This window comes from Moschus berezovskii, chromosome 1 (genome assembly GCF_049115385.1).
Source record: "Moschus berezovskii isolate FMDL1 chromosome 1, NW_MosBer_1.0, whole genome shotgun sequence".
In the NCBI taxonomy this organism is placed as follows: Eukaryota; Metazoa; Chordata; class Mammalia; order Artiodactyla; family Moschidae; genus Moschus; species Moschus berezovskii.
Genome location: NC_142460.1, coordinates 91,392,999 through 91,418,446, shown reverse-complemented (window position 1 = coordinate 91,418,446; position 25,448 = coordinate 91,392,999). Strand labels below are relative to the sequence as shown.

General features: G+C 38.9%; 1 protein-coding gene across 7 annotated transcripts in view; it reads left to right on the top strand.

Moving 5' to 3' along the window:
- Nucleotides 1-25,448, top strand: part of ZNF148 (zinc finger protein 148) — a 147,969-nt gene that overhangs the window by 5,868 nt on the left and 116,653 nt on the right. The window contains exon 1 of one of the 7 annotated variants that reach the window (XM_055397771.2): nt 8,749-8,989. The exons of the other annotated variants lie outside the window; for them this stretch is intronic. The gene's annotated coding sequence lies outside the window, so the exon portion shown is untranslated. Of the gene's footprint in view, nt 1-8,748; nt 8,990-25,448 lie in introns of those variants that run through there. 7 annotated transcript variants of the gene reach the window in all.

The following is a 25,448-nucleotide window of genomic DNA, read 5'->3' as shown; positions in this document are numbered from 1 at the left end:
TCTGAGATAATTTATCCGAACTGTCTATACGTTTTGTTTGTTTCAGTTTATTCATAACCTGACTTTTTCTACAAGGATTTAATGAGGCTGATGGAAATATGTTCACCATAAATGAATTGAAATAATTGAAGTCTAGTTGACGAGAAAAGGAAAGAATGTAAGACTTATCATTATGGATGTTAGAGAACTAGGAATAAAGTGGAATATAAGCAGATGGAGAAGAAATGGTGTTATTTGATGGAAAATATGATTCTGAAAGAAAGTTATATGTGACAGGTTATGGTTAAAGGGAAGCAAGAGAAGACTGAAAGTAGAGGACTATTTGAAATGGCTGATTTGGGGAGGAAGATGATAAGACTGTGAAGGATGAGAGTTTCAGAAGTTTGAAATGTAGTGGAAATTATGATGTTGATTTATAATAAGTTTCAGAAAGTAAAGGGGTGAGTTTTCTTTAGTCAACAGATGATGCACGTTTGTTACGTTCAAAAGCATTGTTAGATGCAATCAGGGATAAATCCTTTAGGATTTAATTCTAATAGAGGGGCTAGACTTGAGCACAGGTGACTACACAGTATGATCACAAATGTATTAGGAGAAAAGTACGAAATGTTACTGAAGTTAAAAGGTGGAAAAAATATTTGATTAAGGGAAAGCCTGGGACTGCATTTAGTAGCATGGAAGTGACATTTTAGCTAGTCTTTGAAGGGACAGACAGGATTCTGACTGGTAATTCTGAAATTACTGGAAAGAACATTCCAACCTGAGGAATTAACAGAAGCAAGAACGTGGTGGTGAGAAGTCAAGGAGAGGTGGAGAAGAGTGAGTTGGTTTTAGTTTAGTTTTTTTTTTTTACTATGGTCCACAGTAAGGAAAATGTTTCACGTCTTCACCTACTATATGCACATATGAATGTGTGTATGTTTAGAACACAAAGTTTCAATAACAGTAACTGTCCTTACCATGGTGGATGCACCATATGTTTTCTCAGTTGTTTGTTCTCTTTGACTAAAAAGAAGAAAAAGATGGCTGTCACTTACTAAACTGATTTCATGATGAATTAATTGATCATAACCTGTAATTTGTAATGAAGAGTTCATGAGTATGGCATAAGGTAGGAAGGCTTAGTTGGGGTTGAGTTGAAAATGGATGGCCTTGAAAGCTAAGCTAAGTAGTTTGTATTTGATATGACCTAGTGTTGTGCTTGGTAAGCAAACAAGCTTGGTTTTAGTCTTGGCCTTTCTGTTTACCTCTTCCATGGTTGTGGAGAGAATTACTTCCTTTCTGAGACCCAGTTTTCTCATCAGGAAATTGATAATCATTACACCTTCTGGGAAGGGTTATTGTGAGGGTTTGAGGATTAAAGTACGTTAATCTAGGATTTAAAGCATGCTAACCGAGCAACTGAACTGAACTGAACTGAACATATATCATTATGAGTTTGAGTGAACTCCAGGAGTTGGTGATGGACAGGGAGGCCTGACATGCTGTGATTCATGGGGTCGCAAAGAGACAGGACTGAGGGACTGAACTGAACATATATCATTAATGTACTGCTATTGAACTTTTTTGAGTAGAGAATTGAATCAAGGACTGTGTATTAGATACCTTAATCTGATGATAGCTATACCATACAAAATAGATTGGGGATAGTGTGGTGGCAGAGTATGACTGGAGGTGAGGAAAGCCCAGTTTGGAGGCTACAGGAGGAACTAAGAAGGACTTGAATTAGTTTGATAACAGGAGGATTATAAATGAGGGTGTGAGATGTGATTGGATGGAGAGAAGAGGGGAAGATGACTAGGAAATTGGAGTTGGGGAAAGATGTAAAAAGGCAGCAACTGCAATTGGATTACCTCTTTGGATAGTTTGGTGGGGTACATTAGAATAGATGCAGTTTCTTGCATAAGTAGGTTCTCAGTTGTTTGTTGAATGATTAAATAGGTAAGCCAAGGAATGAACTGTGAGTGAAGACAGTGATAGATGGGTTTGGGAAGGAGGGGTTAGATTGGAGGGTACTTTTGATGGTCTGCCAGGATTTATTCAGTCAGGAAATGTTTTTATATACTTAATGTGTGCAAGGTTCTATGGTAGGCTGTGTGAAGGATACACATTTATATATGACGTAAACATGTTCATATTCTTCAAGAGTTTGTCCTGGGACAAAAGTGTGTACACATCTGTCTGTGACAGTACTATGGCAGCTTCAACTTTGTGAAGAATTGGTACATAGCTTAGAGCTCGAAGGATAAATAAGATTACAGCAGGCATGATGGTGAGGGTTGGCACTCCAGAAAGAAGTGATATGACTGATAGAAAAATTCTGGATATATTAAGTAATTGGTGGTCTACATGAACTGGAATTTAGGGTTCATGTTGATGAATGGAGGAAAATAAAGTTAAATAGATATCTAAATATCCAGGCTGAAGTGGTTCTTAAAAATTTGTTGAGAAATGACTTATATAGAATGCTCAAGTCTTGAGTGAGTGAGTGAAGTCGTTCAGTCGTGTCCGACTCTTTGCGACCCCATGAACTGTAGCCTATCAGGCTCCTCTATCCATGGGATTTTCCGGGCAAGAATACTAGAGTGGGTTGCCATTTCCTTCTCCAGGGGAACTTCCCCACCCAGGGATCGAACCTGGGTCTCCCTCATTGTAGACAGATGCTTTACATTTCTCCCTCTGAGCCACCACGGAAGTGGACCCATCTATCCCACTACTGGGCATATACCCTGAGGAAATCAAATCTTGAGTACAGTTTAATTTTTTCTCTTAGGTTTACATTTATGTAATCATCACCCAATTCAATATAAGTATTCTCAACATCCCAGAAGGTTTCCTCATGTGTCTCCTCTAAGTTTATGCTGCCTTCAACCAAAAGTAATTACTATACTAACCTCTGTCACACAGAGTAGTTTTGTATGTTTCGTATTAGGGGAATCATACTTCTGTATCTGGTTTCCTGTGCTCACTATATGACTGTGAGATTCATTCTTTTTCATTGCTCTGTGGGGTTCATTATGTGAATATAACCAGTGTGTTTATCCATTCCATGATTATTGGAAAATTGAGTAGTTTCTATTTTTTGGAAATATAGAGAGTTTTAACTTGACTCGGTATGTAATGGAGAACCATTGATTTTTGAGTGGGTTTAAGAGTGTTAATCTGGTGACCTGTTTTGTTCGTTTCTCTGTTTTTTTTTGCAATGAAGAGAACCTAGTAACTAGAAGACAAAGAAGGCATGACAGAAGTGTGAAGTACAGAGAATCAAAGTTGGGATGGTGGTAATGGGATTAAAAGGAAAGGGAGCCATGTAAGAAATAATTGAAAGAATGAATTGAAGGGTTTGATGGCAAAAGGGCTTTGGGAAACAGTGGAGAAAAAAAGGGGAACTCCAGGGTTTTTAATTTGGGTGACTGTAAGAATGGTGGTGTCATTAAAAGAAATTATTATGTCCCTTAACAGAACCATGTTGATGGGGAAGAATGGCTACTTTAGTTTTAAGACACATTGACCAGTGTGTGAGGCACCAGTGGAAGTATCCAAGGGGTATTGTCTAGCTAGAGTTAGAAATACCGCTCCAGCTGAGGAAGGAGTCCAGTGGAGATTTGGGAATAAGTACGCACAGTTGATAACTGAAGCTACTAACTCTGGGTTTGATAGGGTGCTGATGGCTATAAAATTATCTGGACTAATGATTGAAATGTAATTTGAAACAATCATTGAAGAATTTAGTTTAAAAGCAATAATTATGTATTCTAATTCCTCAGGAATAGGTTAGATTGTAGCAGAAGGTAATGATTTATAGATCATTTTGGGGAGCTGGGGGAAGGTATCCATAAGAGGAGAGAAAATGTAGAAACAGCAGTAAGGGATGAAACCCCGAGAGGCAGAGAACTGGAGAGAGCTCCTGGACAGAAAAGACCCATTCTTTGAGCTAAAAAGAGGGTAGTAGTCATTGGAGACAGAAGAAGCAACCAGAGAGACCGGAGTTTAATTCTGTGTTGTGTGTGCATGCCTGTATGTTCAGTTGTTTTAGTTGTGTCTTGACTGTTTACCCTATGGACTGTTGTCTGCCAGGCTCCTCTGTCCATGGGATTCTCCAGGCAAGAATGCTGGAGTGGGTAGCCATTCCCTTTTCCAGGGGATCTTCCAGATCCAGGGATCAAACCCACGCCTCTTCATGTCTCCTGCATTGGCAAGCTGATTCTTTACCACTAGCGCCACCTCGGAAGCCCCAGAATGCTGTGATAAAGTGATTTAAATCAAAGGAGGTAGATCAAGTGTCATTGCTGAAAAGAATAAGAACTTGGGTGGTGAGCCATAGGATTTGGTACATGGAATTTTTTTGGTCTTCAAGAGAGTAGTTTGGAGACCAGGGTCCATAGGGTTAAAGGACTGAGTGAGTTGGGAGAATATGGAAGCATCAGCTATAGGAATTGTCTTAAGTTTATTTTAAGAAGGACGAACAACTCTTCTTCCAAAACTGAAGGCAAGAAGTAACAGATGGATGAAAAGATACAGCATTTTAGAAGCTATAAAGAGGATTTGATTACAGGTGGAGAAATTGTGATCTGAGAGAATTTTATGGAAGAGATTATTTGATGAGATTAAGGATTTAAATATGAAAATGATTTGGATTAGTCAATGAGATGGAGAGTTGTATTTAGAATAAGTCAGTTGTAGAAGATTTCCTGGCTTTCTGGTGATGCTTAACACCCAGTCTATGGGTGTGGATAAAACAGATGGTGAAGATTGTCTTTCCTTGGGGAAATGCATGGTGAATGTAATGGGAAGTCATGATATTCTGGAGAGGGCAGTATTAAAATGGTTGATGGACAGATTTAAATTGTGTAGGGAGATAAGTGAAGCCAGAAGGAGGTGAAGAGCAGGTGTAGACCTAGAAAATAAAGTAGTTGTGGTTAAAAAAAAAGGTCTCTAAAGTTACAGTCCTAGTGGCACTGCACTTCCAATTGATGACCTGTTTTCAGTATATATGTGTAAGTGGCTGAAGTGCAGATCCAGGTTTTAGGAGTTGAAGGTCAGTGTAGTGTGCAGAAAGGTCTTCCGCACCTCAGTCACTGAGAATAGTGGCTGAATGTGGGACAAAGTAGGACTGAAGTCTTTGTGGGGAGCAAGGTGGGAGGGATTCTGGAGCTTGGTAGATGCTGCATATAGAATGGTGTAAGTGAGTAATGTGAACTGCAAAGAGATTTTTTAGTGATAGAACAGTGGGCGTGGCCTTGGGGAACAAAAAGCAATTGGTGCTTTTATCAAGCTGAAGGAGTGGAAGAAGAATGGATAGCTAAGTTCTGTGAAGCAGGTTGTCCAAGAAAAGCCAAACTTGAGATAAGATGAGGGGCTATCCAGATAAGAGATGGTAGTGATCTGAATTGTGGTAGCGTGAGGATGGAGATAAAACGATGGATTTGTTTCATTCTTTTAAGTTTTTTATAAATAAATTACACTTGCAAAATCGTAACCATTCACATGTAGTATACTGAGATAAATTCAACTGAGAGATATTTGTGGATTAGAAAGGAGACAAAGGGGAAAAAAAAGCTGAGGTGGAGGTTACTAATATGAAAATCAAAAGACATGGAGTAATTTGTTGACAGTAGAATATGGACAAGCTGATAGAAGCTAGTAAATGGATAGAAACGAATGAAGAGATTGGAGTTGACCCTAAATCAGTCTAGACTGGAGGGATGGGGAGGGACATGGGAGGGAGCTTCAAAAGGGAGGGAATATATATATACATACCTATGGCTGATTCATGTTGAGGTTTGACAGAAAACAACAAAATCTTGTAAAGCAATTATCCTTCAAATAAAAAAAAAATTAATAATAAAAAAGAGATTGGAGTTGACTTGAATAGGAATAAGTAAGATGAAGAGGACAGGGAGTAGCTTGTAATAGAGAAAATATGGAGAAGACATAATGCCACCTTAGGAAACAAAGCCAGAACCCTATTCCTTCTCTGTGCATGTAAGGACAGTCCTTGCTATCCATGATGTTATTATAAAGGTGATAGATACTATGTCATGTATAATTGTTTTTTAAAAAATAATGAATGATAGAGACATTGAGATTTTTGATCTCTACTTGAGTGCCTTAAAAAACACAATTCTGCAAAAATTGTGTGGTGATAATTTGTATTTGTAAAGAGGTTCAGATATAAAATGGAAAATATGGGGTGGATGGTGAAAGGAAGTGTCTTAAGGGATCTAAAGTGGCTTCTGTATTTTCTTTTTTTGTCTGTGACTTTTATCTGATACATTTCTTAGTGTGTTTAGGAAGTTGGTCTGCTCTGTCTTCTCATTTCATTTATTATCTGAAAAAATACTTTTACTTTTTATTTAGAGTATAGCTGATTAACAGAGTTGTGATAGTTTCAGGTGCACAGCAGCACGACTCCACCAGACAAGAGAGAGCATATAAATATATGGTTCTAAATATGGCCTACTTTATTTCTGATTATCATTTATTGAACATTTCTAGAGGAGCGGTGTTGCCAGTTCCAAAACCAAAATATAGCTAAAATGGAACCATTGCTTCCTTTTTTGTTTTGTTGTAAATCTCAGCATTATCAGCTCAGGGCATGCAACCTTCATCATCTTGCGTGCTGTATCCCATGGGGTTGTAGAGAGCTGGACACAGCTGAGTGACTGAACAAGACCCAGAGTGGGCCTTCAGTGTTTTGGTTGCATCTTTGCTCCTAGACTTTTGTTTGTCCTTTTATACAGTAGAATTGATTTTTGTCAGACTTTGTCTTCTGTTAACATTTCCCTTGTACTATCAAAGACTTGACTCTCAAGTGCTTACTTAACAGTGCTTTTAGAGATTCTCCATTAGTGCCTTACTCTGGTCCCAGTAATTGGCATTTTAAACCATTAAGGGAAAAATGCTGTATGCTTCAAATCCTTACTATTTGCATTATATTCTTCACATGATTAATGAACTCTTTCATCTTTCAGTCTCTGAGCAAAGAATACTTCCTAACTGTCCCTGTTCAGATCAGGGTTTTTGATGTTCCTTTATGTTTCATGGAGAGAGTGCGTTTATTTATTTTACTTTTAATTTTACATTGGAGCATAGCCGATTAACAAAGTTGTGATAGTTTCAGGTGCACAGCAATGCAGCTCAGCCAGACAAGAGAGAGCTTATTTAGTGGCAGTGAGAAAAATATGACAAAGCATGAAACATAGTATTGGTCTTCCATCCTAGGCCAGCTTTGCTTCAGAATTAGTTTCAGAATCTAGCTCTGGGTCATTTCAGCCTTTTTCTCTTATTTCTACATTTAGTAAGTCACCAAATTTAATAATGAAGAACCTATGGAGACCACCCAGAACTTTGAAGGCCTAAGATGGCCCAAGGATGTCACTTGTTCAATTCACAACTTTACTATAATCTTGCCAGTAGTCTAGAATTGTTTTTCGGACCTGCCTTATACATCACTGGGCTTTGGCAAGTGGGGGTATGCTCTGAGTCTTTGAGTGGATTGTGTGGGTTAGACCAATGATGGGTATCTTAAGATACGAGGAATGATTATAGTAGAAATGGAGACAGTATGTTTTAAAGTGATAATTTAACATAGATAAATGACTTCACAAGATAGGGGTTGGATGCTTGAAAATCTTGGTTCATGTGAAGGAGTTTTCATTGTAAATTTGAGAGGATCCAATATATAAGGGATTAGAATGAAATACACAGTTGCTGTTTTGCAGGGTGCCCTGTATACTTGTCAACACATACATACACACCTGCATATGTAGATACATATAATGACAGAGATAATGTGTTAATTTGATTAGGTTCTATAATTAGAGTCTTCGGGGAAATAAATATGGGAGTCATGAGTGATTCAAATGAATTGGTGGAGAGTAGTTGGAAAGATAGTTATTAGGGGGATGTTTAGAAAGTAGATTTTTCAGTGACTTTGGTAGCCTGTCTGGCAGTTTCACAAAATTTGAGGGCCGTTTGGGGCAAATTTCTGTGTTGGGGGATGTTAGCTTTGAGGGATCGTAGGATCAAACAAAAAATGCAGTGCCTGAGAAAGTTATTTATGAATTGATTTGGTAGATGATGATAAAAATTAAACAAGGTATTTGTGGAGAAGTTTGTGTAGGTAAGTGGGATATGTAATGGAAGGGATTTAGGAGAAAGCTTGCTATTACTGGAAAAGTAAATTTCAAAAGGGTGAAATTGAAAAGACGGTTTAGGGAAGATAATTCTTTTGAGAAAATGCAGCTCAAAGGTTGAAAACAGGAAGGCAAGGGAAAAGTAAAAGGAGAAAACTAAGGTGTGGAAGCGTTAAGAGGAAGGATTAAAGAGGTTACTGGAAAAGATTTATTGTAAGGAATGTTGTGTTAAATACTACTTTTGATAGTGGTTCGGTGGGGACGGGGACTTTTACCAAGGATAATTCAGTGTAATAGTTTTATTTCTTAAGAAACCCGGGAAGTAGGGAGCCCTCCTAGCCCTCCTGGTGGGAGCCCAGATTCGCCCTCGCGGATTTCATCGGAACTCGGCTCAGCGGCAGGCGGAGCTGCGCGCATGGTGGGCCCAGAGCCGCCGCAGCTGCCTGCGAGCGCGGCTGAGCCGAGTGGAGGCGGGCTGGGCCGGTGGGACTCGGGCCTCAGGGATCCGCGCGCCCTCGGGCCCTCGGGGGGCGCTCCAGCGAGCGAGCAGGCCCGGGGCGGCGCGGTGGGGGCCGGGGGGAGGGGCTTCCCTGAGCGCCCGAGCAAACCTCCGCACGCGGCTCGCACGGCTTCCTTTTGTTGTGTGTACGGGAGTGAGAGTGCGCGCGCGTGCGTGAGTGCGCCCGTGGGCAGCGAGGCGGCGGAGGGGGGCCGAGACGCCGGGGCTTTTCCTGCCGGGGTGGCGGCGCGCCCGGGCCTCGGCGGGCGGTGGGGCCTCGCAGACGCCCGTCTTCCGGGTCGGGGCCCGCGGCGCGGTCCGGGTCCCTTCCCCCAGCGAGATGGCAAACTTTGTGAGTGACTTCTCGGCGGCTAACAAGTGTCTGCCTGACAGCGGGGGCCAGCGAACGCTAATTGACACCCTCCTTTCGGTCCTAACCCTGCTTTTTTTTTTTTTTTTGACAAATCTTATATTGGACTGTATTGTGTTTACAGTTTTACGGTGTGCGAAAAGGTCAGACGGGTAACTTGGGTCTACTAGACACTTTCTTTACTTGGTATCAAGAGCAAAAAAATGTACGCTTGTATCTATCCTTATATTGGTTGCGCTACTAAAACCTGCCTGTTTAGTGGTAAGAACAGTCAGTCGTAAAGGCCTTTCCAGAATTAGGCTGTAGGGCACACTTTGTCTCTTCAGACTTCGTAAAGCACTTTTTACAGTGCCAAGAAAGAACTACTTGTGTCGGAGACTAGATAAAGTTAGGAAATGAAAAAGTTAAAGCCCTTACCAAGAGCTTGCGTTTAAAACAGCTTTTTGTTTGTTTTATTTTACATAAATTATTATTGGTGTGGTTTGCATATAGAGTTTTACACAGTTGGGCATGGTGTGATTTTAAAAAGAGCGTTTCTTACTAATTTTACAAAGGGCAATGATAAAGGCACCTGATAAAGGCACCACACAGTTTTGAAATTTCAAGTATGTTAAATGTTGCTATAAATAAAATCCTATTTAGATTTTTAGATTTAAGAAATCTAAAAATACGTTTGCAGTTGTCCTTTGGGTGCAGGAAGACCTAGGTTTCTCAGTGCTTGTTTCTGGGCAGATTTTCAGTATTGTCAGCGTGATATGGGTGTAGAACCTTAACCTGAGTGAATAATTTGCTTGAGATTACCAGTCTGTTTGCAGCTGGGAATAGACTCTGGGTCTCTTATTCCCAGTCTGGTGACCTATCCAAGAATAGACTAAGGAAACTGGGTATTTGTCTGTTTGGTGGAAAATATGGGCGAGTTGATTTTATACTAAGTATTAAAGAGCCAGAAAGGGAATGTGTGAACTTTTAATCTCTGTAGCACTTAGATGTATGTAGTTTCTCCGTTCTTTAAATACATAAAGGATTCGAGGATATTCATGTTGCTTTTCATGGCATTTGTAGCATATTTACATTTGATTAAAACATAGATGGTTATTATATTTAATTGTGGGGGATGTGTTTTTCAAGTTGGTGTTCTCAGTGATTGAAGAATAGTTGGTAACTTGAAGATGTTTAGCCTCATAAATGCTAGGGAGAAGAGGAATTATGTTAATTTCATTAATTTCTGAGTAAAAAATCTTTAGCAGTCTTTATCGAAGATGCTTACAAAGGTCCTGATGGAATACCTGTGAATTTTCTTCTCAGCTTTCTCTATTGCTATTTTCATTATAATTACTAGCTGTGATTTGTTTTGTTCATTCCTAGTCTTTCCTTTTACTTTTCCTCTGTGTCACAGAAACATTCTCTGTTCTTCCTGCTTCTCATCTCCAAAGAACGCTGGAAATTTTTAATCTTAATCCAATTCTCCATGAGAGATGGTTTTGGCAATGTCTGAAGACATTTTTGGTCGTCATGCTGGGGGATTCTGTTGGCATCTAGTGGGTAGATACTAAACATCCTACAATGCACATGATAACCCCCACAACAAAGAATTATCCAGTGCAGTGTCAGTAGTGTTGATGTCAAGAAGCCCTGATTTAATTATTGTGGATGATATTCTACTTATAATTTGTCATGTAATTGATATCTCTATATCACATCTGTTATAAATCTTTTCTTAGGGTTGTCATTAGAATGATCATGGGTCAGAGGTTATGAAGTATATTTTAGAGCACCAGTTAATAGGAGTTTGGAGCTGAAAGATTAACAAGTATAACTCTGAGTATGTGGATAAGGAAATAGTTTCAGATTGTGATTTACCCAAGGTCCTACAGATACGGAGAGCTCAGGTCTTGTTATTTCTGTATCATTATTTAATTTTAATTTACTTAATTAAAATTAATTATTATTGAGGGAAATGGTATTTTATAACTTTTGGTTGATAAATTTAAATAATTAAAATTTTAAAAATTGCATCATGAGAATCTCAGTATTCACTAAATCATTGTTACTTTTTCATATTCCCACATTGTTGAATTCTTCAGCATGGTTTTGTTACCGGCTGTAAACTTTTCAGCATCTTCTTTTTTAAAAAAAAAAAATTGAAAAATTAAAAAAGGCCACATAAAATTTAAAAACAATTTGGAGTTAATTAGGATATCGTTGACAGTATTGCAGATGCAAACCCAACTAGACTTGTTAAAATGTCTTAGGGTGTCTTGAATTTTGACATCTGTTTTAGGAGGATTACTATAATGGTCAGTTATTGTACTGATTGTAGATCTATTTTAGCAAGATTCTTCCAGTTAATTTTAGAAAAAGATACTGGGACTTTCAGTTTAAGTGCAGTTGGATGAGATATAAATTGGATATTTAGATTTAAATTGGGTATTTCAAATTAAGTGCTGTATTGTTGGAGGAAGAAATGGACTTCAAGTTAAAAAATATTTTCTGTGGTGCTGCTTTTTAAAAATGAGGAAAACAAGTAGGACAGAAGACCAATATGAGCAAAGATTTTTAAAAAATTGTTGTATTTAAGAAATACAAGAAACTTACAGAAAAATTTTAAATGCTTTTTAGCAAAAATAATAAAATCACTAACTGGAATACACTACTGTTAATGTTTTGATATATGACATCTTATATTTTTGTTAACTATTTATTATGAAAAATTTAAAAAGATAAAAAATGCAGCATTCTTATGAACTGCTATATACCAGACTAGCCTCAACAGTTAGCAATTAATGGACAGTCTTATTTCATCTGTGCTTCTGCACCCTGTCTCTCAACTCAACATAATTTTTAAAAACACTTTGAACACTTAATTTGAAATAATTATAAACTCATAGGAAGTTGCAAATAGTGGAGTCCTGTGTGTCCTTTACCCAGCTTCCCCTCAATGGTGAGACATAGAAGTTAGGAAATTGACATTGGTATTAATACATTACTGTTATAAAAATTGCCAAACTTAATCAGTTCTCAGCATTTTAAAAAATTTAGTTATTTTGGATAATTGCTTTACAATGTTGTATTGGTTTCTGCCACCTTCACCCCCTCTTGGCTCCCACACAAGTCTTTTCTGTGCGTCTGTGAGTGGGTCTGTTTCTGTTAAGTAGATCTGTTCATTTGTGTTGTATTTTAGATTCCACATATAAGTGATATTATAGGGTATTTGTCTTTCTGACTTAATATAATAATCTCTAGGTTCATCCATGTTACTGCAGTTGGTGTTATTTCATTCCTTTTTGATGGCTGAGTAGTATTCCATTGTGTAACTATGGGCTTCCCTGGTAGCTCAACTGATAAAGAATCCATCAGCAATTCAGGAGGCCTGTGTTCGATCCCTGGATTGGGAAGATCCACTGGAGAAGGGTTAGTTACCCACTCCAGTATTCTGGCCTGAAGAATTCCATGGGCTGTTTAGTCCATGGGGTGGCAAAGAGTTGGACATGACTTTGTGACTTTCATTTTCATTTTTCATCCATGTTACTGCAGATGGTGTTATTTCACTTTTTTAACGGGCAAGTAGTATTCCATTATGTATCTATACCACATCTTTATCCATTCATCTGTTGATGGACATTTAAGTTGCTTCGATGTCTTGGCTATTGTATGTAGTGCTTCTATGAACATGAGGGTGCATGTAATCTTTTCAAATTATAATTTTGTGTGGATATATGCTCAGGAGTGGTATTGCTGGATCATATGGTGACTCTGTTTTTAATTCTTTGAGGACGATCCATACTGTTTTTCATAATGGGTGCACCAATTTACATTCCCATCAACAGTGTGAGAGGGATCCCTTTTTTCCAACATTTATTTGTATAGTTTTTAATGATGGCCATTCTGACTGGTGTGAAGTGGTACTTCATTGTAGTTTTGATTTGCATTTCTCTAATAATTAGCAATGATAAGCATCGTTTCATAGGGCACCATGTTTTTGATTTTGATGAAGTTTGATTTATTTATTTTTACAGACTATGCTTTTGGTGCCAAGCCCAAGAACCTTTTCTTTAGGTCTTGAAGACCTAATTTTTATTCTAAAAATTCTGTAGTTTTATGTTTACGTTCATCATCCTTTTTGAAATAATTTTTGTATGTGGTTGTGAGGTTTAGGCCTAGACTTTTATTTGGCATGTGCATACATGCATTCTCAGTCCCTTCAGTTGTATCTGACTCTTTGTGACCCCTTGAACCACAGCCTGCCAGGCTCCTCTGTCCATGGAATTCTCCAGGCAAGAATACCCCCGTGGATTATCATGCCCTCCTCCAGGGGATCTTCTTGACCTAGGGATTGAACTTGCATCTCCTGCATCACAGGCGGATTGGATTCTTTACCCACTTGTTCCAGCATTGTTTGTTGAAAAGACTGTCCTTTCTCCTTTGGATTATTTTTCTGCTTTGTCAGCTAACTAATTTTTCTTTACTGGATATAGAATTATTTAGATTATTGGCTTCATTTTGGTTTAGTTTCAGTTGTGTGATTTTGAGAAATTGTTCCATTTTTTTCTGTGTCCAGTTTAAAAGTGTAACGTTGTTTTGTAGTATTCCCATGTTATTAATATTATTTAATATTTATTTATTTGACTGTGCTGAGTCTTAGTTGTGGCACACTGATCTTTTGATCTTTCTTGTGGTATGTGGGATATTTTTGGTGTGGCATGTGGACTGTTAGTTGTGGCATGTGGGATCTAGTTCCGTGACCAGGGATCGAACCCTGGCCCCCTGCATATACAATGTGGAAGCTTAACCACTGGGCCACTAGGGAAATCTTCCTTATTATCTTTTAAAGTGCTGCAAGATCTTAGTGATATCCCTGTTTCAATCTTAATATTGGATCTGTGTCTTGCCTCTTTGTTTTTGTTAGTGATGGTAGACGAATGTAAAATTTTTGCTTCATTGATACTCTCTGTTTTCCTGTTTTGAATTTTGTTGATTTCTGCTCTTCATTGTTTGCTTTCTGTTGCTTGCTTTGGATTTATATTTTGCCTTTTTTTTTAAAATTTTCTTGTAAGTAACTCAGTTATTGATTTGAGATCTTTCCTCTTTTCTAACGTAAGCACTTACTGCTACAAATTTCCTCCTAACTACTGATTTAGCTGCATCCCACATATTTTGACATGTTATGTTTTTATTTTCATTCACTTTATGTTTATATTTAAAAATTTTCTTTGAGTGTTTGTCTTTGACCCATGGACTTTTTTTTCCACTTTACTTTTTTTTTTTTAATTTGTTTTTAATTGGAGGAACCCCATGGACTTTTAAAAAGTGTTTATTCATTTGTGTTCAGAAATTTTCATGTTGTCTTACTGTTACTGATTTCTGGTTTGAGTCTATTATTGCTATATAATGTACCTCCTATTTTATTTTGATTCTTTTAGATTTGTTGAGGTTTGTTTTATGTCCCAGGATATAATCTGTCTTCGTGAATATTCCATGGATGCTTGAAAAGAAATATGTATTCTGCTATTGTTGGGTGGACTATTCTATGTATATCAAGCTGACCCTGTTGGTTGGTTGTGTTATTAATATAGTTTCTCTGATGAAAAACAAACCATCCTAGCTTTTCCATTCTTTTTACTTTCAATATATGTTATTGAATTTCTTGTTAGTTGCATATAGTGGGCCATTTCGAAATATACTCTTCCAGTCTTTCTTGATTTGTCTGTTTAGACCATCAACTTTTAAGGTAATTACTGATAAATATTAACACTTAAATCTGCCTTTTTATTCTTATTTTGTTATTTTTCTCTGGTTTTTTGTTTCTCTTTCCATCCTGAGATTACTAAAACATTTTTTTAAGATTCTGTCTTTCATAATTTGTAAAATATTTATTTATAGTTTTGAGTCTGTTTTGGTGTAGATTTTGTAGTGGCTGTCGTAGTTATTACTAGTGTATATATGACTTACAGCAGTCTCCTGGTATCAGTACTTTACTCCTTCAGTTGTCATGTGGAAACTTCACTTCTCATTTGCCTTTTTTAAATGTAATTAAGTATCAGTATAAATTTTGTTTCCATCATTAAGTATGATCTAGAGAACTAAGATGCAGCTGAAGATGGAAAAGCTGTATGCAGTCAGCAAAAACAAGACCTGGAGATGACTGTGGCTCAGATCATCAACTTCTTATTGCAAAATTCAGGCTCAAATTGAAGAAAGCAGGGAAAGCCACTGCTGCTGCTGCTGCTAAGTCGCTTCAGTCATGTCCAACTCTGTGTGACCCCATAGACGCAGCCCACCAGGCTCCTCTGTCCCTGGGATTCTCCAGACAAGAACACTGAAGTGGGCTGCCATGTCTTTCTCCAATGCAGGCATGCATGCTACGTCGCTTCAGTCGTGTCCGACTCTGTGCGACCCCATGGACAGCAGCCCATCAGGCGCCTCTGTCCACAGGATTCTCTAGGCAAGAATACTGGAGTGGAATGCCATTTCCTTCTCAAGGGAAAGCCACTAGGCCATTCAGTTATGACCCAGATCAAATCCCTTATGATTATAAATGCAGTGGAGGTGACAAATAGATTCAAGGGACTAGATCTGGTATACAGAGTGCCTGAAGATCTATGGATGGAAGTTTTTAACATTGTAAAAGAGTTGGTGACCAAAACCATCTGCAAGAAGAAATGCAAGAAGGCAAAGTCGTTGTCTGAGAAGGCCTTACAAATAGCTGAGAAGAGAAGAGAAATGAAAGGGAAAGATATACCCAACTGAATGCAGAGTTCCCAAGAATAGCAAAGAGAGCTAAGAAAGCCTTCTTAAATGAACAATGCAGAGAAGTAGAGGAAAACAATAGAATGGAAAAGACTAGAGATCTCTTTAAGAATATTGGAGATATCAAGGGAACATTTCATGCAAAAAGATAGGCATAATAAAGGACAAAAACGGCAAGGACCTAACAGAAACAGGAGAGATTAAGAAAAGACAAGAATACACAGAAAAAGTGTACAAAAAGCTCTTAATGACCCAGATAACCATGATGGTGTGGTCACTCACCTGAGTCCTGGCGTGTGAAATCAAGTGGCCCTTACGAAGCATTTCTATAAGCAAAACTAGTGGAGATAATGAAATTCCAGCTGAACTATTTCAGATCCTAAAAGATGATGCTGTTAAAGTGTTGCACTCAGTATATCAGCTGCTGCTGCTGCTGCTAAGTCACTTCGGTCGTGTCTGACTCTGTGTGACCCCATAGACGGAAGCCCACCAGGCTCCCCCATCCCTGGGATTCTCCAGGCAAGAACACTGGAGTGGGTTGCCATTTCCTTCTCCACAATATATCAGCAAATTTGGAAAACTCAGCAGTGGCCAGAGGACTGGAAAAGGTCAGTTTACATTCCAGTTGGGAAGGACTGTGCTAAAGAATGTTCAAATTACTGTACAGTTGCACTCATTTTACATGATAGCAAGATTATGCACAAAACCCTTCAAGCTAGGCTTCAACAGTGCACAAGCCAAGAACTTCCAGATATACAAGCTGGATTTAGAAAAGGCAGAGGAACCAGAGATCGAATTGGTAACATCCGCTGAATCATAGAAAAAGCAAAGAAATTCCACCCCAGAATCTACTTCTGTCTCATTGACTATGCTAAAACCTTTGATTGCATGGATTACAACAAACTGGAATATATTTAAAGGAATTGAAATATCAGACCACCTTACCTGTCTCCTGAGAAATCTGTATGCAGGACAAGAAGCAGCAGTTAGAACTGGGCATGGAATAGCTGACAGGTTAAATATTGAGAAAGGAGTACATCAAGGCAGTATATTGTCACCTTGCTCATTTAACTTATATGCAGAGTAGATGATATGAAATGCTGGAGTGGATGACTCACAAGCTGAAGTCAAGATTGCTGGAACAAATATAAAAAACCTCAGATATGCAGATTGATACTACTTTAATGGCAGAAAGTGAAGAGGAACTAAAGAGCCTTTTGATGAAGGTGAAAGAGGAGAGTGGAAAAGATGGGCTAAAATTCAGCACTCAAAAACTGAAGATCATGGCATCCGGTCCCATCACTTCATGGCAAATAGATGGGGAAAAAGTGGAAACATTTTTCTTGGGCTCCAAAATCAGTGTGGATGGTGACTGCAACCATGAAATTGAAAGATGCTTGCTCCTTGAAAGAATAGCTATGACAAACCTAGACAGTGTATTAAAAAGCGGAGATACCACCTTGCTGACAAAGGTCTATATAGTCAAAGCTGTGGTTTTTCCAGTGGTAGTGTATGAATGGCAAGTTGGACCATAAAGAAGGCTGAGAACCAGAGAATTGATGCTTTTGAACTGTGGTGTTGGAGAAGACTTGAGAGTCCCTTGGACTGCAAGGAGATCAAACCAGTCCATCCTAAAGGAAATCAATGCTGAATATTCATTGGAAGGATTGATGCCGAAGCTGAAACTCCGATATTTTGGCTTCCTAATGCAAAAAGCAGACTCACTGGAAAAACGCCTAATGCTGGGAAAGATTGAGGGAGGGAGGAGAAATGTGTGACAGAAGATGAGATGGTTGCATGGCATCACTGACTCAAAGGACATGAGTTTGAGCAAACTCTGGAGGATGCTGAAGAACAGGGAAGCTTGGTGTGCTTGCAGAGAGGATGTGACTTAGTGACTGAAAAACAGAAAACTAATGATGGAAAAGATAATGTGTTATGTGTACCTATATTTCTATTTTTCTTGTTCAGAAAATTTTTCTCAGCCCGGGATTGAGTTGCTGAGGAATAAAAGAATAGTGACATATTCTTTTAGTTTTTCTTCTCTTGAAAATGCATTAAAATTTTTTCCATTTATTCCTTGCTGTGGTCTGAATGAATTTCTCTAAAATGTAAATGTTGAAATCCTAATGCTTAGCATAATAGTATTGGGAATTAGGTCCTCTGGGATATTTTTAGGTCATGGGGGAGAGCCCATGAGTAGGATTAGGGCTGTTACAAAAGAGGCCCCCAAGAGAGCTCACTTGCTCCTTTTCTGCCAGTGAGAAGTCTGTGACCTGGAAGAGGGCCCTCACCTTAACCATGTTGGCACCCTAATCTTTGGATTTCCAGCCCCAGAACTGTGAGAAGTAAATTTCTGTTGTTTATAATAGAGCCACTCATTTTGTCATGTTTTGTTATGGCAGCCTGAATAGATTTACAACTTCCCTGAAGAGTAGTTTCACTGGGTATAGAATTCTTGGTTAGCAATTCTTTTTTTTTTTTAAGCATTCAAAAAATATTCTGCCACTTTTTTTAGTCAAGGCTGTATATTGTCACCCTACTTATTTAACTTACATGCAGAGTACATCATGAGAAACGCTGAGCTAGATGAAGCACAAGCTGGAATCAAGATTGTTAGGAGAAATATCAATAACCTCAGATATGCAGATGACACTACCCTTAAGTCAGAAAGCGAAGAAGAACTAAAGAGCCTCTTGATGAAAGTGAAAGAGGAGAGTGAAAAAGTTGGCTTAAAGCTCAACATTCAGAAAACTAGGATCATGGCATCTGGTCCCATCGCTTCATGGCAAATAGATGGAAAAACAGTGGAAACAGTGACAGACTTAATTTTGGGGGCTCCAAAAATCACTGCAGATGGTGACTGCAGCCATGAAATGAACAGACGTTTGCTCCTTGAAAGAAAAGTTATGACCAACCTAGGCAGCATATTAAAAAGCAGAGACATTACTTTGCCAACAAAGGACTGTTTAGTCAAAGCTATGGTTTTTTCAGTAGTCATGTATGGTTGTGAGAGTTGGACTGTAAAGAGAGCTGAGTGCTGAAGAATTGATGCTTTTGAACTGTGGTGTTGGAGAAGACTCTTGAGAGTCCCTTGGATTGCACGGAAATCCAACCAGTCCATCCTAAAGGAGATCAGTCGTGAATATTCATTATATGGACTGATGCTGAAGCTGAAACTCCAATCAATACTTTGGCCACCTGATGCTAAGAACTTTGAAAAGACCCTGATGCTGGAAAAGATTGAAGGCGGGAGGAGAAGGGGACGACAGAGGATGAGATGGTTGAATGGCATCACTGACTCAACGGACATGAGTTTGAGTAACCTCCGGGAGTTGGTGATGGACAGGGAGGCCTGGCGTGCTGCAGTCCATGGGGTCGCAGAGTTGGACACGACTGAGTGACTGGACTGAGCTGAACTGACGGCTGAGGTGAGAAGTCTGGTATTGCTGCAGTTGTTGTTCAGTCGTTCTGCTGCTGCTGCTGAGTCACTTCAGTCGTGTCCGACTCTGTGTGACCCCATAGATGGAAGCCCACCAGGCTCCCCCGTCCCTGGGATTCTCCAGGCAAGAACACTGGAGTGGGTTGCCATTTCCTTCTCCAATGTGTGAAAGTGAAAAGTGAAAGTGAAGTCGCTCAGTCGTGTCCGACCCTTAGCGATCCCACGGACTGCAGCCTACCAGGCTCCTCCATCCATGGGATTTTCTAGGCAAGAGTACTGGAGTGGCTTGCCATTGCCTTCTCCGTCAGTCGTTCTAGGAAATAGTTATTTTTGTCTGGCTGCCTTGAAAGGTTTTTCTTCTTTTTAGTTTTTGAATTTTTAATTATGATGTGTCCTGGTGTAAATTTCTGTGGGTTTCTCCTGTTTTGGGTTTGCTCTGTTTTTTGAATCTGTAAGTTTGTATGTGTTGTGTTTGTGACATCTTTAGCCATCTTTCCTTTATATACTTTTACAGTTCTTCTCTCCTCTCTGGGACTCCAATGATAAGAATGTTGGATCTTTTGTTATTTGCCCACAGGTCCTTAAGACTCTTAGTTTTCTTTCAGTCTTGTCTTTCCTCTGTTTTTCAGATTGGGTTAATTCTATTTTTCTGTCCTCAAATTCAGTGATTCTCTTTATTTCTGTGTTTGTATTGAGCCAATCCATCCAGCAACCTTTAAAGTGTTATGTTATAGTAATTTTTAGTTCTGTGATTTCTTTTTGCTTCTTTTTTTATAACTTTTGTTTCTTTACTGAGGTTTTCCATTTTTTTCACTTGTTTCAGGAGAATTTAGAATTGACTGCTGAGACATTTTATATTGGTGCTCTAAAATCTTTCTCAAATAATTGTGTAGCATCCAACTCATCTCTGTATTGGCCTTGGTTGATTATCTTTTCTCACTCATGTTGGGATTTTCTTTTGTCATTTTCTGTTGTGTATTATGTCAGAGGGCTCTGGACCCTATTTATATTTTTTATTTTATCACACAGTCATCCCACTTAGATTTAGTGTACAGGTCTTCGCCTGCTTTTGTAGGCTTTGGTTTTAATGGCAGTTGTTTATCTGATGCTGTCCGGACTCCCACTGGTTTTTGCTGATTTTACCTTAGAGAATAGAAGGCATTTCTTCTTACCAGGTTTCTGGGTGTCTCCAGATGGGAGAGGATTGTGGTGGGGTTCTCCTGCTTGTACCCACCCCAAACCCCCAGTTCTTCCCTGACTCTGTATCTCCAGGTGAGAGAGGAGAGTCTTGGCCCAAACTGAGTTGTTTGTGCTGGCTGGGTTCCTAAGTTTTGACCACTTGCCTCTGCATCTCAAGGTGGAAAAAAAGAGTTTCAGATCATACAGGGAAGGAAGAGTTGCCTCCTCTCTCTGGTCTTTGTTGTTGGTTGAGCTTCCCATTGCCCTCCCTTGCTTGATACTGCAGAGAGACTCCTGTTTAGTTTGAGGGAGGAGTATGATTATCTAGTCTACTTTCTGTTGCTGAATTGGTGGTTGGGAAATGCCAGTCTGGGTTGCCTTCTTCTATTGGATGTGGGGACGTAAAGCACTATGATGCTTTTTTTGCTTCTCTGGTCCTAGAGTCCCAAACTGGTTAGCTGCCTTTCTAGTTTTCATAGTTTTCTTTTGGTTGTTTCTTTCTGTTATTTTCATGGTTTATACTTGTGCTTAATGTGGAGGGGCAGGGAAAAAGAGAGGTATGCCATCTAGACTGGAAGTTCAGATTCCTTACTTTTTGTGAACCTGCATCATCTCCACCCAGCAGGTTATTTCAGCTTTGAAAATAATGGTTTATGGCCATGTGCTTTGTGAACTTTTGAGCACAGTATAAATGTTTACTTCAATTATAAGCCATAGTATTGGACCCTAAGGAAATTTTTGGAGCATCGGTAATAATCAGTTCAAGAGGGTGCCGGAATAGATGCTTGCTGTTATACTAGGCATGTATCACATAAACAAATTTTGTAATACAGTTAAATAAAATGAAACTGTGAATTCTGGGTAAAGATGTGTTTATTTAAAGGATTATTTGTATTTAAAGTATTTAATAATTTTAGTACTAGATTGTTGTTGTTCAGTCACTAAGTAGTGTCCGACTCTTTGTGACCCCATGAACTGCTTCATGCCAGGCTTCCCTGTACGTCACTATCTCCCTGAGTTGGCTCAAACTCACGTCCATTGAGTTAGTGATGCCATCCAACCATCTCATCTTCTGTCATTCCCCTTCTCCTGCTCTCAATCTTTCCCAGCATCAGGATCTTTTCCAGTGAGTCAGCTCTTCGCATCAGGTGGCCACAGTATTGGATCTTCAGTTTGAGCAACAGTCCTTCCAGTATTCAGAGTTGATTTCCTTTAGGATTGATTGGTTTGATCTCCGTGCTGTCCAAGGGACTCTCAAGAGTCTTCTCCAGCACCACAGATCGAAGCGTCAGTAATACATACTAGTTTTTTAATATTGGTAAACATTTTTAAAAACAATACTGAAAATGTTGTATTATACAGACAAGTTAATCTGTTTCTAATTCATTAGTTGAAAAGGAAAGATAAGATAAAAGGTCCTGCTTTTTACATTCCATGGTTTTCTAATTGAGAATAAATTGGCCCAGAATAAGAAAATGTCCATTCTATGTTAGTAGAAGAAGCCAGTGTTTCTAAAGGAAAATCACTTGTTAAATCAACTACTGCTATTTATTCATTTGGCCATCCTGCTCAGCATGTGGGATCTTCGTTTCTTACCATATATTGAACCCATGGTACCTGCAGTAGAAGCATGGAGTCTTAACTACTGGACTACCAGGGAATTCCCAACTATTACTGTTTTTTAAAAAAATCTCACTAGCATATGGAAACAGTGGCTGACTTTATTTTTTTGGGCTCCCAAATCACTGCAGATGGTGATTACAGCCATGAAATTAAAAGACGCTTACTCCTTGGAAGGAAAGTTATGACCAACCTAGGCAGCATATTAAAAAGCAGAGATATTACTTTGCCAACAAAGGTCCATCTAGTCAAGGCTATGGTTTTTCCGGTGGTCATGTATGGATGTGAGAGTTGGAATATAAAGAAAGCTGAGTGCTGAAGAATTGATGCTTTTGAACTGTGGTGTTGGAAAAGACTTGAGAGTCCCTTGGACTGCAAGGAGATCCAACCAGTCCATCCTAAAGGAGATCAATCCTGGGTGTTCATTGGAAGGACTGATGTTGAAGCTGAAACTCCAATACTTTGGCCACCTGATGCGAAGAGCTGACTCATTTGAAAAGACCTGAGAAAAATTGAGGGAAGGAGGAGAAGGGGACGACAGAGGATGAGATGGTTGGATGGCATCACCGACTCAATGGACATGAGTTTTGTAAACTCCAGGATTGGTGATGGACAGGGAGGCCTGGCATACTAGGGTCCCTAAGCGTCAGACACGACTGAGCGACTGAACTGAACATATTTTGTGAATTGTGTGGTTACTGTAGTTATAGAGAAATAATTGGGCTCCATTGCAGCCACTTGTTGAGGTATTTTCAGATTGATTTTAATGACAAAGCTTAGATTTCTAATCAGATTAGAAACCATTTCTTTTGTGTGTGAGCACACCTCTACATTGTGTTTAGTATCTTAAGGAATTCTGGACGTATGTTCTAGACAGAGGAGATAGAAATGATTGATTCCAGTGTTGAATAAGGTAAAATTGTCAACAGGTGAACTGGCTTTTTAATGGACCATTTATGTTTTTAAATGAAAATATTTAATTATATTTCATATTTGAAGTAATAATTTTGGTTCCCTCTTGTTATTTTTGGTTTTTAATAGTATTTTAACATTTTTATTAATAAAGAATTGACACTTTAAATAACTGAGCTTATTTTCAAATGGGTATTTCTGTAATCTCTTCTTGGGTCTCCTAAGTTATTAGAGTAGAATAATTTTTATAAAAATCAGGTGAACTTAATTTTTTGTTTCTTTACATGGTAACCATTATTGAAGCAGATGAGATTAAGAAGAGGCGGCAAGAACACACAGAGGAACTATACAAAAAAGGTCTTAGTGACCCAGAAAACCATGATGGTGTGGTCGCTGACCTAGACCCAGACATCTTGGAGTGTGAAGTCAAGTGGGCCTTAGGAAGGATTACTGCAAACAAAGCTAGTGGAGGTGATGGAATTCCAGCTGAACTATTAAAAAGCCTAAAAGATAATGCTGTTAATATGCTGCAATCACTATGTCATCAAATTTGGAAAACTTGGCAGTGGCCTCAGGAAAAGGTCAGTTTTCATTCCAATCCCAAAGAAGGACAGTGCTAAAGAATGTTCAAACTACGGTACAATTGAACTCCTTTAACATGCTAGCAATGTTATTCAGCTAGTAATGCTGAAAATCCTTCAAGCTAGATTTCAGCAGTTTGTGAACTGAGAACTTCCAAATGTACAAGCTAGATTTAGAAAAGGCAGAGGAACCAGAGATCAAATTGGCAACATCTGTTGCATCATAGAAAAGGCAAGGGAATTTGAGAAGAACATCTACTTTGCTTCATTGACTATCCTAAAGCCTTTGGTTTTGTGGATCACAACAAACTGGAAAATTCTTAGATTGAAATATCAGACCACCTTACCTGTCTCCTGGGAAACCTGTATGCAGGACAAGAAGCAACAGTTAGAACTGGACATGGAAAAATGGACTGGTTCTTAGAAAGGAGTTCATCATGGCTGTATATTGTCACCCTCCTTATTTAACTTATATGCAGAGTACATCATGCAAAATGCCAGACTGGCTGAATCTCAAACTAGAATTGAGATTGCCAGGAGAAGCAACAACCACAGATTTGCAGATGATACCACTGTAATGGCAGAAAGTGAAGAGGAACTAAAGCACCTCTTGATGAGGGTGAAAGAAGAGAGTTAAAAAGCTGGATTAAAACTCAGCATTCAAGAAATGAAGATCATAGCATCCGGTCCCATCACTTCATGGCAAATAGAAGGGGGAAAAAGTGGAAACAGTGACAGATTTTATTTTCTTGGGCTGTAAAATCACTGCTAACGGTGACTGCAGCCATGAAATTAAAAGATGCTTGCTCCTTGAAATGAAAGCTGTGACAAATGTAGACAGTGAATTAAAAGCAGAGCCATCTCTTTGCCAACAAAGATCTGTATAGTCAGAGCTATGGTTTTTCCAGTAGTTGTGTATGGATGTGAGAGTTGGACCATAAAACACGGTTGAGTGCTGAAGAATTGATGCCTTCGAATTGTGGTGCTGGAGAAGACTCGTGACGAGTCCCTTGGATAGCAAGGAGATCAAACCACTCAATCCTTAAGGAAATCAACCTTGAATATTCATTGGACGGAATGATGCTGAAGCTCCAGTGCATTAGCCACCTGATGCAAAAAGCTGACTCATTGGAAAATATCCTGATGCAGGCAAGAGGAGAAGGGGGTGATAGAGGATGAGATGATTTGATGTCATCATCGACGCAATGACAGGAGTTTGTGCAAACTCTGGAGATAGTGGAAGACAGGGAATCCTGGCATGATGCATCTGTAGGGTTGCAAAGAATCGGACAGGACTTAGCGACGGAACAACAGTAACAGTGATCGTTACTGTAGATAGCATTTTAATTTCAGATTTTATTTTCATTGATCTTTTCCTTACTTCAAAGATGTTTATTTTTTTTGACTCCCAGAATATTGTTAATAGTAACATTAAATATATTTTAATTGGAAATGACCTCTCCTATTGTGCTGTGTTAAAGTAAACATTTATTTGGATGCAGGAGATCTGGTTGAATTCTTTGCCATGATGGTTAAGTGTTGTGTCACCATGGGTACTTAACCCTCTTCAACCTCAGTTTCATGATTTTTTTTTCTAATTTATATTTTTAATTGGAGGAAAATTTCTTTTCAGTGTTGTGTTGGTTTCTGCTGTACACTGCCAGTCAGCTATATTTATGCATATCTTACCTCCCTTTTGAGCCTGCCTCTCTTCCCGTCTCCCCATTCCATCCCTCACAGTCATCACAGTGCCAAGCTGGGCTTCCTGTATTGTATAGCAACTTCTCGCCAGCTATCTGTTTTACACGTGATAGTGTGTCTATGTTAATTCTACTTTCTCCATTTGTCTCTCTCTTTTCTTCCCCCACTGTGTCCATAAGTCTGTTCTCCAAATCTTTGTTTCCATTCCTTCCCTGCAAATAGATTCATTAATACTATTTTCTAGATTACATATTTATGT